The sequence below is a fragment of the Brachyistius frenatus genome, unplaced genomic scaffold (genome assembly GCF_029030835.1).
Source record: "Brachyistius frenatus isolate BFR_SWC_R1_liver_20210118 unplaced genomic scaffold, ASM2903083v1 Contig_9, whole genome shotgun sequence".
NCBI lineage: Eukaryota > Metazoa > Chordata > Actinopteri > Embiotocidae > Brachyistius > Brachyistius frenatus.
Window position 1 is genome coordinate 5,896,733 of NW_027210608.1, and position 18,677 is coordinate 5,915,409.

Here is an 18,677-nt window from a genome sequence, read left to right on the forward strand (position 1 = left end):
GTTCTGCTCGAGGTTGGCTCCACAAAGGCTCTGGATCCATAGACTCCTATTCAACTTTTCTCATGAAATACTCATGGAGTACTTTTTTTTTTCCACGTCCCATTATGTTGTCATTTGCTTAAGTCACTTCTTCTCATTGTGGTCCATCTGAAAATAATAATATAATAATAATAATGTTTTTGGGATCATGTCTCTTTGATTGACAGGATGTGATGCAGACAAGTTTTCACTACAGTTTGGCAGCCTTTATCTTCTAAGGTCTACAATCAGATTGAGTCAAATCCACAACTCGTTCCGCCCATAGACTGTATATAAAAGTGGACATCGTTTCCAGGTCGGACAAATGAGGCCAATGTGGAAGTGCCTTAAGCTGCAATACCACCAAGTGTTGCTAGAGGTCGACTCCAAAACGCCTCTGGCTCGATAGACTCCCAATCAACTAATCTCGAATATAAAGTCAATGAATTTTTTCCCAAAAGTTATTTCAGTGTTGTTAGCCAAGATCACTCCTTCCTATTAGTTTTCTGGCAGTCCATCTGAAAATTGTCCCATTATTAATTAGAAAATATAGCCTCAAAAAGCTGTGTTTTTTGGGGGAGTGTCTGTTTCCTGTGTGGCCTGTGGGGTAGTCAGGTTATGGGTTTTGGTGGGCGGGACGTAGTATCATCGTGTTTCGAGTCAGATCCACCGCTCGTCCAAATATGGTCACTTGTGGCTTCAAACAGCTCTGAACTAGCAAGATGGCGACGGCCCAAATCCAAACTTGAGGCTTCACAACCGGTGGGTGATGTCACTGTTGGTTGTCGCTTGGTCTGGACAGACATGAATGTAATGTGACAGCGTGATGAAGGCACTCAACCACGAGAAGCCACTTCTTTTTCATTATGTTCTAGTAATAATGTCTTTTAATGAATGAATGTACACTAAACACACACACACACACACACACACACACACACACACACACACACACACACACACACACACACACACACACACACACACACACACACACACACACACATACACACAGCAGTAAATAGTGGTTTACTCCCCTGCAACTAAACTGCTGGACTGCAACCAAATGTGACCTGCACTAATACATTATTTGTGTCATGTCAAAGTAACAAAATCAATCAAACCTCTCTCTGTACCTGTGTTGTTGCAGATTTTTTTCCTCACACAACCATTTTAGGGTCAGAACAATATTAACAGTTGTGCCATGAGGGTGCTGTTAATCTGTAGTTTGCACTCCCCGCTGCTGAAATCACTCCTTCTTTGCTGCGATTGCTCCAGGAAATTAAGCTTATTCAACGGTTTTCCACACAGTGATTCACTCAGGGGAACGGTATCTGTAAACGTAAATAACATTATGCCTTTAGAGACTCTGGGTGGGATTTATGCGACTTCCTCTTAATTTGTCTCTATGCAGCATGTTTCTAAAACGTGACTTTGAAGAGGTGGTATGGCATTCATATTATTTTGCCACGTTCCATCCCCTGTCACTCTTCATTTAGGAGAGTTTCAGCCATTTCTGTCAATCAATGAAATTTTGATGACACAAACTGCAGTTCTCCAATCCCAACCCGTACGCCGTAATTTGTCACCTTCCACCGTAAAATTCAACTTCAACAATACAGTCTCTGTTCTCCCACGACAACCAGCTTTCTCAAGATATTGGCTTCAGCCTGCTGGTAATGGTACTCAGTATGAACTCTAGACAGTGATTGCTTGTTTTTTCCATAATGGAGGAGACGACTAAGTGAAGAGACATTTAGAATTGATCTGTATGCTGAGCAATGGAAATTCAATCCACTGCAAGGTTCAATTGGTGGACTTTGTTAATGGGATGATAGCTGAACCTCAACGCTTACCACTGGCCTATATGTCATTTTTATCTGATGCGCACTAGAAATACAAATTAATTTGATTAGATAGACTTTATCCATCATCATGTTTATATTCCACACTCATAACTCTATTTATAGGTCATTATTGTTTTGATTGATCAAAATTCCTTAAAGTACAGGTAAGGCCGGACGATTTAACAGCAGAGTGGCTCTCATTCTTCCAAAGAGTTTGAACGATCTATTTCAATGGGCATGTTTTGACAGTTTAACTATTCATGGGTTCTTTTTATGCATTAATATTTAACAATGTATGATTTCTCAAGACCTGCCCAAGATCACAGTGGTATCACAACATTATTTATCTCGACATTTAAAGGTGCCCTATAGAGTGTCATTTGTAAACAAACAAAAGCTATCTTTGCATTTGACGATTCTGTATGTTTGAGGTTAACAAATGTACTGAATGCATTTCCTTCTACTTAAAATGTAAATTTTTTTTAATAAATTGTGCAATGCAGGCTTCTTTTTCTTGTCTTTGTGGTGCATTGCTGCATTTCTTTGCAAGTTGCTGCCAACAATTATCAATCAGGGAAAAGCGTGGCAAACGGCGGCATTTTATTTTAGCATGTGTGAAATATAAAGAGCAAAAATGTCCCCTCAGTTTTGCGGTTAACAGCTTCTTTCCTTGTGACTGTGAAATGACCAGGCTCTAATGATGTCAAAGGCTGTCTCCGCAGTCAAGTCTGTTGAGGGTAAACTTAATCCATCTTGTGCAGTTGTCATGACGTCCATCTACCTGTGAGGAGTCGTGACAAATATCTGCCAGTAACTACTAAATCACTTGATAAAGGAGAATAAATAAATGTAAATGTAATTACCCCCTATGCTTTTGCCACCATTCATGCGACATCGGGAGTGTACGTGAGGGAATTTGGCGTTCAGGAGACATTGATTAATTATGCCACACACAATTAGCCCATCAAATCGAGTGTGTCCTCCTCTCCTGTGGAAAGGTGATGTCAGAATTTTATGGGGCATTAGGCAGTAGTGCTCCTTGTATTTTCTCATAGAGCACCAGAGAGTAAGAGCACTGGGAGAGAAGCGCGTTTGCAGGCTGTTTATGCATGAAAAGGGAATGGTGAGGCCTGCAGGGTAAAGAGAAGGCTAACTGATCCTTTTAGACCAATGTCAATACTGATACCCATCACTGTTTGCACTCCCAGCAGGGTCCATGGCCTCCCTGTAATGTCTGTGACATCTCAGTGATTGAGAGAAGAAATGACAGTGAGACAAATTAAGAGAGCAGGCAGAGATGGCTGCCCTTCTAGCTCCTCATTCCCGAATGCAAATTGTCTCCTAATACTCCACTTGGAGGTTTTTCACAGACATTGAAAAGAGGGAATTGCCCTGAAAAAGCTAAATTATTATTGCTCTTAATATGAAGGCTTTGTCGTGGATATCAAGACTTGGTTGTATACTCTCAATGTTTGATTTAGCTCTCTGTGTACCCTAGATGTGAATTTCTAGCTAACCTACTATTTGATTTTTGCTGTTTGACGATTATTCAAAGACCGCCTCACACCCACCACCGCTGCTGCACACACACAGAAGCAGAAATAAATAGAGGCTTATGCTGTAAACTCAAACACCATCCCTTTCAAAAAAAAATCTTCACCTCTGACAAAGCTGATGAGCTTGATGTCCTTAGCTATCATCTTAGAGATAAAGGTCATTATTTGCTCTGCCCGCCAGATATCCACTTTACTTCATCTGGTGACAAAACTGGTCGTTGATTGTTGATCTGTGGATGGACCGACTCCTCGGTGCTTCGCTCTCACATGACTATATTTGCGTAGCTGTGTTAGACTTATGATGTGCTAGCTGAACCTGGAAGAGTTTCCATTGCACCTTTTTATTTAAAAAAAAAATTAATTTAATTTTAGTTCCGTACATAACTTTTTGACGTGGCAGTCATCTTTGCATGTTTTTGTTGTTTTTAGCATCAAATGTCACAGCACCACACATGTTTTACCAGAGCTTGAAAGTAACGTGTTCTTCTTGTCCTCTTTTGTTGTCCAATGCTAACTGGCAAACCGCTTTTAGGTGCATTACCGCCATCTTCTGGTGGTAGTTATACATTACTACCAGGCACTGGTAAAAACAAGTGAAAATATGGTTTCTAAGATGATAGTTGCATAAACTATTCACTTAAAAAAAAAAAAATGTAATAACTATTCAAAAATCATAACCTTTCTCTACTATGTGCAGTACTATCTACCATTATTATGTCACACATTTCCTCACAATTAGCCATCTTTCACAAAATGTGAGATTAATTTACCAACTCTCTGCTCTTACCAGGTCTTCTGGTATGGATTGCCAAATGTTAAGTTGCCAAAATTGCCAACATATTGCCTCATCAGGTTAAAAAAATTAAATAAATAGTTTTGTGGAAGTTATAATCTGCAATACTTTTCAAATTGTCTTTCTTGGTGATAAGCAGCGATTGCAGCACTCTGCGGAGAGCAGTTGTCAGTCAAACAATGGAGTGAGGATATCTGTATTCCTGGATTTTCTGTTTGCTCCCCTTTGGTGATTTTCTGCAATGGCCACTGCCTCTTGCTAAATTCCCAATTCTTTTATTTATTCAAAAAGTCATTGTTTCCTCTTCATGAAATGCAAAACTCATTATTTCTGGCGCACAAGGGGATGTCTTCCCAGTTCCCACTCAAGATGTGAAGAATAGTGTAGTAAATGTAAAATGTACTTGGTAGAGATACAGTCCTACTTGTACAATACAGTGAGTTGGATTATTGCACATTTATGTTATAGCATTAAAGTAATTCTGATTCTGAAGTCACTGTGCCTATTCACTAGTAAGATTTAATGAGTACTGTCATGAATCACTTGTGGGATTCATTTATATTTTTTTATTTATGTATTTTACATCAGATGACCACTGCAAACACGTGTACCATATTCACCAATGAGGATGCCGTAAAAGAGTATCATAAACTATGAAATACATTTCTCAGGGAGCTCATAACAAAACTCCCTCAGGCAGTTTTTGTGCTTTTGTCTTTGATTGTGCAACGCCAGACATTATGGTTCTCTGTCCAAAAACAAAAAAGTGCTACAACTTCACAGTGGTGTGAAACAGCATCAGTTAACCTTGTCATTCTTTATTTCTTTCATATTTCACAGTCATTTTCAACATGACGATGCTGAATGTGGGGTCTTATCAGTTTGTGTGGCTTTTTTTTTTTTTTAAGGAATTTCTAAAAATGACTACACATCTGTGTGTTGGACTGCTGCTGCTGTTATTCATTCACCAGTTCCCCCTTTCATTTTCAATTTTAAAGGTCAATGTACAGTTAATCGGAACAGGTCGCATTGTGGAAAATCATTTCCATGACAACCATTTGCTAAGTGACCGACTATGAATACACAAGATAACTCAGCAATCTGCACATATCGTTTCTGCACGAAAGAGAATTGCTGGTGGAGGTAAAATAAATTGTGGCACTTTTCAGTGAGTTAAAAAAAACAAAAAACATTTCCAGGAACATCCAGGATGATCAGCCAAGCAGTTAAGCTGTTTCTGAATGAGCTTTAGCTTTTCAACCCAGGATCAGTTTGAAATAAAAAATACAGAGTGTATAGTATCAGTCTGATGGTGTGCAATGAAAGGAAGCCTGCTTTTAAAGTGGGCAGATGGTGTGCTCCATATAAACACTTGCTGTTCAGTATCAAATTCCAAATTGGTCCTGTATATATAGATATAAATTTCCACAGGCCACACCATGCAGGCTTTTTAATACCGTAATGCAATAAGTTAGATGCTGATGTAAGAAAGCGGAGATGTAAAATGGACCTACAGCACCATTACTGGCTGTAGTGTTCTTGCGGGAAACTATTGATTTCCCCTTTAATATGAAACATGGCTCTACACCTTTCTGTGTGGTCAAGGATAATGGCCTGATGAAGTGTATATAATATTTGGCGAGCTTCTTTTTGGAAAGCTGTGGTAAAATAGCCCGTGTGCCGGTGCAGTATATCGGCTTCTGCGTGAGCTGGCCAACACGGGTAATTTTTACAATGGTATTATATTACATGCTCAGATGAATGTTGGAATTTTATGGTCACTCTGTGCTCCCTCTTGTGCAGATGGCTTGGAGGGATAAGGTCTGCTCTGGTGTCAGGGTGGAGGGGGGAGGGTAGTTATTTCATGTGATGAATACTACTCTCATGCCATTATTATGCTGCCTCTTTTCAGGATAGAACCATAACTCCCTAAAGCTAATGTGTCCACGCAAGCCTGTTCGTATTCACTTCCACACACCCTTTTTTTTCATTGAACGTATAGGACACCAGACCTGAATCCTGAAGAGACTAAAGCAGTCGAGTCTCATCATAATTTCAACTTAAGTAGGTATTTCTTGAGGTACCGCTTTATGTTTTTACCTCAGAGTGAATCCTATTCCTCCAGGGAGAACTATTGATTATATTTAGAATATAGCGACTCCAGGGAATTGTCTTAATGCACACTTTGTGTTGAGAGCGGGAGACATATGATCATATTTAATGAAATTTTGAAACAAAAGAGACACCCTTTCTTTTATTTATGAGATGCTGCATTTACCTAGGCTTTGCTGTGGGAGTCCGGTGATAATTGATGAAGGTCTAATGTGCTTATTTATTTGTCCAGTCCCCAAGGAGGAGGGTAAAAGCTGTGCCTAAAGATACAAGTGTATAGTCTAGAGAAGCAAAGCCCCGACTAATCCTCAGCCTGCAGTCAGGCTCTTCTTCTCCAATCACACACAACTCCCAGCTCTCCACTATTAATTCCTGCACCCAGAACACATCATTATTTAATACTAGCTGCATTGCACTTTGAGCTCAACCTGAACTGTGGCGATTCCTCTCTTATTACCTTTAACCATTCATAAACACGATTAAATATGAAATGCTATCATCATATCTGTCATTAGTTTTTGGCAATTAGATTGAGCTTTTGTTTGGATGCAAAATGTATATGTTGTGAGATTTTCTGCATCCTGCCTTAAATCAGTGTTTGCACAATTGTGTATGTGTGTCCACACTCCCAGTCTTGCCTCCTCTGGCCTCCTTTCTGAAATAGCAGGCAATAAATGTGTCACTCTGAGACCAAGGCATGGATCTCAGGGAAAACTCAGATCTCTCTCAAATCATCCGTTAGAGGGAGAGAGAGACACAGAGGTCAGTGAATTGACAGTTGTTTTTTGTCTGTCCCCCACTTACCTACAACCACCTGCCCCACGGCCCAGCCCACTTAGCCAAACTAAAAGCCTTTCGTAAGGAGGAGTGGGCCTGCAGTTGTAAGGGTCAAGCTGAGGCCTCCAGTCCAGTATTGTCAAGAGTCCTTTAGTTTCAATCCAAACTGAGGCACCCACCTGAAGGATGTCCTGAGATTCTCATCTGACATTATCTTCATACAAAAATGGGCAGCGTGAGATCGACTCGTTGACACTAACAAAGGCAAAATGGCTGTGATGTAATTATGATAAGCACAAATTCCATAAAAGAAACACCTAATAACAGAATGTTTACCTTCCGTCGAGCGGGGAACCTGACTCAATCTGATTGGAAACCCAGTAATACTACGTCCCGCCCAACAATAGCCATAACCTGACTGCACCACAGGCCTGTCAATCAAACAGACATGCCCCCAAAAACACAGCTTTTTGAAGCTTATTTTATTATTATTTTCAGATGGACGGCCAGAAAACGAATAAGAAGAAGCGACTTTCGACTGCCCTGCAAATAGTCACCCTGACACCAGGTTTAACATAAAACAAACCACTTTCATTGGTCCATGACTGACTGTAACCTTAAACAATCTGCAAATGAAATTTGTCTTTTTACAAACTAAGTTTTTAAATATCGTCTTTGGCGGCTTGGCATGATTAAATCTTCCATAAACACATAACTCGTGGCATTCACCTGACATTTCACGCATTTCCAATAAATTTGAGGCAGGTCTGTAAACACCAATTATTATCTTCAGCTTTTCTTTGATTACAATCAACTACCGTTTGATTACAGACACACATTTTGTTTGCTGCCTAACATTTGCATGGTGAAGTAATCAAATTCAATAAGAGAGAAGTATTGAAAAGTCGCAGATAGGTCTTTTGGTTCCATGTGATTTTTAAAAGGAATTCAAGGAATAAGTGGCATGTCAGTCGCTCTCAGGTCTCCCGTCAGGTCTGTAAAATTCCAGTGTGCTCACAGGATATTGGGTCATGTGGGTCATGACAGATGCACCCTTGTGGAACACACTGAAATAGAAGCACATATGTCGAACACGGCTCCCGCTACATCGTAACCTGCGTGGCTCGGGCCCAGTCCTGTCTGCCCAATACGACTCAAATGTATTTTCTTCATTTCCCACCGCTTTGATTTGGTTCCATCTGTTCCCACTCAGCGAGGCGCTTGAGAGATCATTGGACACCCAAGGTTGAAGAAACACGCCGGCTGCTGACCTTTGTGAAATGCTGGATGTGTGCCTTCCAAATATGAATAGCTAAAATGCAGGAAATCCAACAATAAAGCAGCAAATTAGAGACTGAGCTTTTTTTTTTTTTTTTTATAGAAACAGGAAGCTTAAATATCCTACAGGCTCCTTAAAACAAGAGTTAGAAGAAAGCTTAAGACTTTAAATATTAATCTAACGATATACATTTCCAAAGGCAATGAACCAGATAATGCTGCATTCACTACAGTGGAAATTTCTTCTGTGTCATTGTTACATGTTATTACTGGTATGCGCTGTATCAAAGATTTAGGATGATCAAATAGCTCTTTCAAGATAACAACCTGTTATACTTCACAAACAAGATAATTACAAGTGTTTCACTGAAAACACATCAAAGTGAGCGGCAATCCCTTGATGAGTTGTAGTTGAGAGTTCAGAATGCCAAGAGAGGACAGAGGTTCACTCTGTAAACTTCTGACTGAGTGGGTGTGGGCACAATACCGGCAATCTGTTCGTCTCCTCTCATCAGGTTGCTGGGAAGGTAATTACCGTTGGTGATGCAAGTAAAACGTGCCACTTATTGGACTTGTGTGTCAGAATAGTATCCAATCAGAGAGGATAATGAGCAGCACGGTTCCAGAGGGATCCTCACCCCGCTGTGCCGACGTTTGTTTGAAGGAAACATCTGGCCTTTATCAACAATCTGGCCCCTGCGAGACTGTCACTGTGCAAACTCGTCTCCCACTAAGCACAAGGAGTACTGCAGGAGGTCCTCTCCAAATCCTTTTCATAGTTGTAAACATGTATCACGAAAACCTTGGAGAGCAATGTTTTGACTTTGTTTACAAAAGTGAGTAGGTGGATGATTCTCTAATATCAAAAGCTCAGTACAAAAAGTGAGAGCTGTTGTAAAAGCGTTGAACTGAGGAGACATAAAGTAAACTAAGCTGGGAGCGGGATGACTGTTACTACTGCGTTTAGAGTCTAAGGGTTTAAGTCCTCGAAGAATTAGGAGATAAAAGTTTTCATTTGACGGCAGAAGAATGCTCTCGGCTCCTCGTGCCGTTCTGCGCATTAGCTCTGCTGTGAAAATGATACAGCACAATCGAAAGTGTGTCTTTACCGTGAAAGCACGACTTGGGGAATCAGGTTTTTCCTCTGTGCAGCCACTACAAAAATATGTGCTGACAAACAGGAGTGGGGCCACTACATAGGGACACTGGAAGGAAGTATGATGAAGAGGAGTAAATATCGACTTAATTTCTTGCTCCTTAGGTGCCGTACTCTCGGTGGTGGTGTGGCTCAGGTGATGTGAGCAGTTAGTGATGCGCTGAACAAAAGGTGAAGAGGGTTGGAGAGCCTACGTGAAAGGCTGATGGATTTTTTGTTTTTTTGTCCGTTTACCCTGGATCTCTGCCAGATCTAGTCCTGTCTGTAATTTCATTACCAGTCTTTAGTACATCTATTTATTTAGTGACATCAGCGCTGGAGTTTACTCGCTGTGCAAGCTCGAGACATCGGCTCTAACTGTGATTTTTAATAAGATGTGTACTTAGTTCCTGTTCTAATTAGCATCACGCAGAAGCCGACTAATGCACATTTGAGTTGACATTGCTTATATAATTTAAGATTACGGGTTTTTAATAAAACACCCTCTTCATGCCTCATTTCCACTGATCACCAGCTGCTGGGTCAATTGAATAATTAAGAATTTAATTAAGCTTCAGTTTGGATCACAATCTTCTAACACAGTCAAGCCTTGTAGTCTTAAGCATCAGTTACAGAGATCAAATAGGGAAGGGATGATGTGCCAAGCAAGAATTTAGAGATGTGAGCTCCATCATGCGCTGAAATGGAAAGGTCTAAAGTGGCTTATCTATTTGATCTCTGAATCCTCCGGTTCCACTTCACAGAGTGGGGCTGTTATTTTTCTGCTTGCCCGTATTATGCTGCAGATTCCTGGTGCAACCCTCTAAGGTATGCAGCATTTCAGTCTGTATTATCCCTCTGGACTGCTCCCCTCATCATTGCCAGCATGTAATACAATACTTTCTATTGACTTTTTGGGAAGCAGCGCTCACTGTGAATTGACTGTGTTGCCATGGCGTAAAGTAGGCTAATTTCACTCAATGGTGCATGAGTAAATGTTAAATGAAGCAACTGAACCCTGCAATATGAGAATATTGCTGCCCTCCATATGTTGGCACGCGTGTTTTAATGTTTGTTGTGTGTGCAGAACCTCCTGTCTTTTGGGATGCTGGGTCTTGGAATTGGCTGTACAGTAAAACTGAGAGTCTCAGCGCAGATCTGCCGTTTGTTCAACTCCAAAAAGGTGAGCCATACATCATCCTATGTTACCAAAATCAATGCATTTTGCAGCTCCGTAGCATATGAATGTTTTAACATCAAACAGCCAGGGACACAGAGATGTTAGGGAACATGTCATTTCACAAACTACTGCTTTTTATTTTTTACATCACTGTGTTACTGTAACTTGGACTGATATTTGAGACAGTCATAAACTCAGTGGACTGACAGATCAGCATCTGAGCATCCATACTGCTGAAGCCTGCACTGGAATAAATCCCTATTTCCCATCAGCACAGGGCTGCTGTGATGCCCAGAAACACCATTAAGGCTGTGTGCTTCAAAGCTCTTCATCATCACTATTATAAAGCCTTTTTAATTAAGTAAAAAGCCATAATGAAGTTACTTAAAACAAACATACATTATAGATCCAAGCCAAATGGCAACAATGTAAGAAATGTGGTATCAAAAGTAAATGTGTTGATAAGATGCTGTGCTTTTGATGATGATGATAATAATGACTCATTTTCTGTAATAAGGCATTTGACAATCTCTGTTTGGTACCCAACTATTTACAAGTCAATCCAAAGCTTCTTGCAAATGTTTAATTGTCAGAAGAGCTGTGTGCACATTCAAGTGTTACTGATATTAACATGAAGTAAGAAATTACTACATATTCCTTTCAGACAAGCTCATCACAATACAGTGTATTTAATAGTGTGTTATCATAATGGACACAAAGCATCTAATTCTTGTGGGTCTTACCAGCTGATATGTTATCTTAGGTATGCTTTTCGAAGTGCACCTTATTTCTAACCAAACACAATTAACATGCACTGGAGAAAGAAACAAGGCAGCGTTTAATCAATTGTAATCACATTGTCTCTTTTAACTTAATGTCAGAAGTGGCTCCTCTCGGTGCAAAGTACAAACATACTCCTCATATGCACACACACACACACACACACACACACACACACACACACACACACACACACACACACACACACACACACACACACACACACACACACACACACACACACACACACACACACACACACACACACACACACACACACACTTGCGCTTGCGTACATAAAGCCTATCTGATTTACTGCTTTGTACACATTGTGCTGACACTGAAAATCACACTATGCATCACAGCACCTGATGAATAGACCCAGTGTGAAGTTATAGTTGGGTTGTAACCCTCTGATATATGCAGGTTACAAAGCTGCATGAAGACTGCTTATGCATAAAGTAGTATTTCTGGAGCAGAGGGGGAAACTTGACTTTCCAGAGGGCTTATAACCAACACACAGCCGACAACTCCAGGGGCTAGATGTCAGGAAAGGTGACTGTGAGCTGTGCAAATAATATAACATCCTTCTTATTCAAAATACCATAACTTTTTAAAAAGACTGGAATGTGACTGAGACTACTGCAAAACCTGTTCTTAAATTTTGTATGTATTTTATACTACCCCTAAACAAGGATATATATATATATATATATTTTAATGTATAACTACAAATTGTACATTTATTTAGCACAGTTAGGGCAACCCAAGTGGCCTCAGGTATGTTAGAGTTAACCTGGTAACTACGCTGTTTAACTGTATGCCGGGTTTGTTTCAAGCACTCACATTTTCACCAACATAAATTGAATAAAGAGAGGATCATTGAGAGGGGAAAATAATTTATTGAATTAATAACAGTTTGAATTATACATTTTGGTGGTTAGAATCAGACCATGAGAGGGCGCTTCATCGAGTGATGTCCCAAATGGATGTAGGAGAAAGGACAGGACCCCTGGAGCCTAGACAATGGAGGTGGTGGAGTGAGTGGAGTATATGGATTTAAAAACTGTTTTTATTTATGTGGTGCCAAATCCAAACATAAGACATCTCAGGGCACCGAAGACAAGAACCAAACAATTTAACATTTCCCACATAAGCAACAGCTGGAAGGAAAAACGACCTTTTAACAGAAAAGCTGGTTCTGTCAAAGGTTTTTTGTGCAAAGAGATGGGCGGTTGTCTGCCTAGACCGGTTGGGGAGAGCGGAGATCAGAGATGACTCATGGAAACTTCAGTTGGAGATCCCAGGAAACCCAGACAGATCAGGGGGTGATGGGGAGGAGGAGGGCTGCACACCAGGAGGTCTGAATGACAGAATTATGATGATATTTAAAGAACAGGTACGAGACACTGATTGGCTCAAAAGTGAGAGCAGGAAGATTATTGGGCAAGTATGGTGACAACAAGATTATGAATGAGTGATTTGACGGCGTGGGAAATGTAAGTGACAAAGGAAATAGAGCAGCAGGAAAGTCACACAGAAAATGAAACAAAAGGGAACAGATCTTCCTTATTGAACCAATGTATAAGCTTAATCTATATTACACATGGCTGCATTTCTGTCGTTGAGTGCAAATCCTTAAACTTTGCTCAATATACACTATTTTAGTATCATACGCTACAAAAGACCTAAATTAACTATAGCAATGATTGTGCTAAATTATGCTATATCTGAATGAAAATAAAATAAAAAGCACATCCGCCAATGTACTGCAACATTAAAAAAGAGGCCATAATAATAAAACCAGGGACTGCACTGCATGTCTTAATTATTCATCCATACCAATGTGTGTTCCCTAAATGATACAAAAAATTGCTAAGAGTTTCCTCCAAAGACGGACCTGTTCTGAGCAACTTTTACAGCTTTGCTCAGATTATAGGAGGCTTTAGAAATCTTGTCTGATTTTGGGTTTTGTCATCCATAAAACAAGAAATTTCACTGATTATCTATTCTCCAATCGTGCACACACTTAAACTACAAGATTGGAAAATAGCAGTGCATCGCAGGCAACAGGATATTATAAAGATTATCTTACAGCGGGGGGCACGCACCACCTAACTTTCTCTCACAAACAGGCTCATGTCTCGCTCTCTTTCTTTTATACCTCTGTCGCGCACACGCACACGCACACGCACACGCACACACACACACACACACACACACACACACACACACACACACACACACACACACACACACACACACACACACACACACACACACACACACACACACACACACACACACACACACACACACACACACACACACACACACACACACACACACACACACACACACACACACACACACACACACTAGCTTTCCCTATCTCATTTCCTCTCTTTATCTGTACACTGAAGTCATACTGACACCACTACAACTTCGGCTACATTTCCTGCAGCCTCTCCTCTACTGTACAGGTGTCCTTCAAATCCACAGATGACACCAATGTTGTTTCCATTTCTAACGTCCTTTTCTTGCCCTCCTTATATCTTATATCTTCATTGCTGGTCCACTTGAATCCACTGAGAGACGTAGAGCTTAGATTTATGTAGTTATGACACAGATATGGATGCACTTGGACACAGGAGCTGGTCAGGAAGTGAAAATTTGTAAACTATTTACTTTGCTTTATATTTTGTCCACGGGCATGGGCATCAATCCAAGACGGCAACTGTGCCCTGATTCTGGAGGAAAATGTGTCTTTAATCTGAGTCCATCTGAAGAAATAAGAATAGGTCTTTACAAATGGAAAAACACAGGATCGATATTGATGATGATATTTTTCAGAAATACACTTCCTTAGGATGCCCCCCCCCCCCACCACCACCACCACCACAATGATTGTTTGATAGAGGACCATCTATGATGCATATAAATGCTGTTGTGCACAATAACAAACTGAACCTTTTTCTGTGTATGTACAAACAAATAGGAGAGGACACACCCATTTAGCTCCAAGATGTTGATTTTAGTGTCATAAATTATGTATCACAGTTTGCAATAGTGCGCGGCTTAACTTCTTATTTGGTTCCTCAGATTTTCTTGCAAGCCAGCACCTCACTAACATGGAGTCCAAACTAGAACTCTGTACTTCATTTATAAAAGAAACGTAAAAAAGAAAACATGTCCGTGGAACAAATTTAAATAGTATGACTGGATGCACAAAAACAGGAGTGATCATGCAGAGGAGGAGCGAACCAGGGTGCCTGTTACAGTTCTTATTGATGAGACTGACTGACATCATAATACAATGCAGTTAATGTTTTGTTTCTTAGTGTTTCCAGTGTGCAGCCAACACACTGCAGGCTGATATTGTATTCATATAGATAGAGCACAACACTTGGAAGCACAAAATTTGTGACCACAAGTCTTTAAAGAAGCTTGTTCTCATAGCAACCAAATGTTAATATTTCTAAACCATCCAGAATGTGCAGTATTTTTCTGATTATTGTTACAGGCTCCTGAAAAAAATCCTGAAAATAATTGGGGTCATAAAAAATTAAAAAAAAGTTTAAGAAATTCTTTTGTTTACATGTCTCAAAGTAAGACCATGCGTCACAGAGCATTTTGGGCCAGTGAGGAATAATACCCCACTCTGATAAATATGAGCCAGGGTTTAGTTTATTCAACTGCAGCTGTAAGTCGGAAAACAAGCTGAAATAACACATATCACAACCCATTTCCTCGCGATTAGGCATGCTTCTCAGCCGCTAAAGGGATTTAAGACACGATAATAAAGATAAAAAGGAGACATTAATGATTTTGTTCTGTTAATTAAAGGCAAGAGGATTAACAACAACACAGGAGCCTTGTAAAGCAATAAACAGACAGGGGCTCTGACATTTTTCCAAAACCATTAATGATAAATGAATTTAGTCCCTGCTGCGATCAAACAAATTGTATGGTATGAGAAAAAAAAAAAAAAAAAAAAACATTTTACATTTTCACTTCAGTTGAGGGACACTTTGAATTTCAGGGTATACAAAGTTGTAGGAGATTATACACTAAGTCAGGGGTAAAATGTAACTAAAGGAAACAATGAATATATTCTACAAAGAACTATTGTCAGTGAAAACCTTGTGTGGAACCTTTGGACAAGTGGACATTAAATCGTTTTCAATACAATTATTTATTCAACAAAAATATCAATAGATATAATGTTTTCTTCTGTGGAAAAAGTAAGTACACTCTCGGCCTCAGGAGCTCGTATTGCCCTCTTTAGTAGAAATAACTTCTTTTAAGCGTGTTTCAATGTTTGTCCATCAGTCTGAAATTGGCCAGCTAAAATCTTTGATCACTCTTACAAACAAAATTCCTTCTGTGGAAAGATGATTGAGGGTTTTCTTGCATGATTCTCGATGAGGCTGTTCGATAACGCTCCATTTCTTAATGTTGAGCCGTTTCCTGGTGGTTTTCATTGTGTGTTTTGGATCATTATCCTATTGAAAGGTCCACTTCTGGTTCATCTTTAACTATCAGACTGCTAGCTTCACATAATCTTCAAGCACTCTTTCATATGATGCAGAATTCATAGTTGAATCAATGACTGCAAGCTACTCAGACCCTGAGGCAGCAAAGCAACATCAATCCATAACATTTCCATCAACATGCTTCATAGTTGGTGTGAGGTTCTTCTGCTGAAAAATTATTGGTCTTCGCCAAACATGTTTACACTCTGCTCATTTGCTGATGTGCTCTTGGGCTAAATTTGCTTTTTCTGAAGGCCTTTGAGAGATCTTTAGGTCTTGGCCTGATGATGCCACACACTTCATTAACAAAGAGAACCCCAGACCCTATAGGTGTCAGAGGTTTGAATAAGACAAGTTTCACCTGTCACTGCCTGTAAAGGTTAATATTGTTACCACCTCATCTGTATCCCCTGTATCTAATTTTATGGATGTGAAGGTGTAATAAATGTAGGGGTGAACTTACTTTTTCTCCGTGACTAATCTGTTCAAATTCATTTAAATTATTCTAAATGTTAGTTTTATGTCACTTGCTAGTTCAAATACTTTGAAAAAACTATTTCCTTGGGCCGTACTTTTTTTTTTCACATGACTGTCAGCATCTGTGCCGTTGTGTTGCATATCATGAACACAAAACGGACGCCTTGCTTCATTTCAATCAACACGACTTGTGTAATTTATGTCTGCTCAGCAATGAAAGATGGAACTGCAGCCCTGTTCATGTACAGTTGTGGACATGTTTCAAAATACACTATGTTCATTAAGTAAGAAATAATTACAGCCTATTAGTGAGGCTGCTAATCAGCCCTCTCTTGTAACCTGCGGCTGTGCCGGCCTGCTGGCCTGTCAGAGCTGTTAATGCTGTGTTCCAGTTCAGATTTACACATACACCATTTCTAAATGTCATACTGTATAATGTTCAACATTTGAGTTTGTAACTTGGACTTCTTGGGAGGTATATGAATTTTGTTGATATATGTAACCCATTATGCTGTTTTGTTAAGGTGAAGTGCTATGCCTTTGAACTCCTGTAAACTGTAAATAAGAATAATAATATTAGTATGCAGGATTTTGTGGAGTATTCTTGTGTATGCTGTGATCTAAATGCTTGATTATGCGACAGATTTTCTCCAAACTTGCGATGTAATTTGCGAAGTTTTAAGTACGTCTTTTGTTTTTGTGATACAATTTTGAGAATTAGCAAAATTGCACAACTACCTAAAAACAGAGTAATATCCCTTCCTATGATAATAAGCATGCTGCACATCTCAAAAATATTCTCCATTACTTCTTGTTTTTTCCGGCTTCTGCAGTTTGTTTTGATGGCGAGAGGGAGCAGAGCCTATCTGACTGTAAATGAAGAGTTATTTTAATTGATGAAGCAAATTTGTTTGGAAAGCCTACTTTATGCCATAATACTTTCAGCCGAGCTTTTGTCGAGTACCTTCTTTGTTGAAAAATTACGGGAATTTTGCAAAATTGCAAGCTCCCACAAATATTGTGGCGATTGCTTGAATTTGCGTTAATTATTGTGATCACGATTTCCCGGAGAGACTGTGGTATTTACAATTTATAAAACAAGGAAACTTCTGCCTTGATGTCACATCACTATGATTCTGTGTTAAGAAAACTGTCCAACTGAAGTGTCTTCTTCTTCTTACCTCTTCCTGTGAAAATGAGCATCTTTTGCACCTACAATATACAAACTATACATAATTACCATAAATTATCACCAGGCTCTCCTATGTAACATTCATATTTGCAGCTGTTGCAATTGTCCTGGGCTCTTCTTCCCACTTGTTTGTATCATGTATACATTCATTGTCTATTTATGTAATCATATAGAATAGAAACAGGGCTGTGCTTGGATCTTGTCTTGTTGGATACAGTCTTCTTGGTAATTCTGACACTTGTGTTGGAAATAAACTTGTCAAACATGGCCACATGATGAAATCGAGATGAGCCAGTGACAGCGGCTGAGTGTTGTGAATATTGGCTCCCTGGCATGTCTCGGTCTCATATCTTAATGTAATAGAGCCATCATTAATGTTATTAGTTACACGTGTGCTTTTCCTGCAGGTCAAAATGTCTGCCATGAGAAAAGGTCTATTGGGTGTTTAAAGGTTAATGATGAGTGTGGAGCCAGAGATGCTTCTGCGGACACACCACCTGTGGCTGTCACCGCTGCACGCTGCTCGTCATGGTCACTGATTTGTAGACAAATGTCATGGAGAGCTGCGGACAAATTGAAATGCTAGCTGCTGGAAAATTACAGATAGTGTGAAAGAGACAGGGGTGTGAGGAATGAACAACATTAGTGTAACTGCCGCAGTCACTCCATATGGCACATGGTGGCATGACATTAGCACCGTGATGTGTGCTTGATGGGCTTAGCCTGCTTGATGCTTGAGACCTCGTCGTACGATCGGCTCACAGATCACCTCAGCATTTGAGCTGTTTATAGCTCACGCTCAAGGTAAAAATTGTGCCTTGTTTAGAGCTGATTGATATGGCAAGATTTATTTTTGCATTTGTTTGCATAATGAAATGGCCTGGTTGAAATGATCTTACATGATCTGACAGGAAAAGGCTAATAAAAATGTAACAAAGTTTGCAATATTTGCTGACACCTAAAGTGAACACTAGAGCTCTGTCCTGTGGACGGTTTC

The 18,677-nt window shown here is 39.8% G+C and overlaps 1 long non-coding RNA gene across 1 annotated transcript; it reads right to left on the minus strand.

Annotated features, from left to right (window-relative positions):
* Nucleotides 1-12,358: 12,358 nt before the first annotated feature.
* LOC138616155 (uncharacterized) lies at nucleotides 12,359-14,327 on the minus strand. Its single transcript, XR_011310583.1, has 2 exons — nucleotides 14,165-14,327; nucleotides 12,359-12,839 (listed from the first exon to the last, which is right to left on the minus strand). It is a non-coding gene; the product is annotated as an uncharacterized lncRNA (long non-coding RNA).
* Between the last annotated feature and the right edge of the window lie 4,350 nt (nucleotides 14,328-18,677).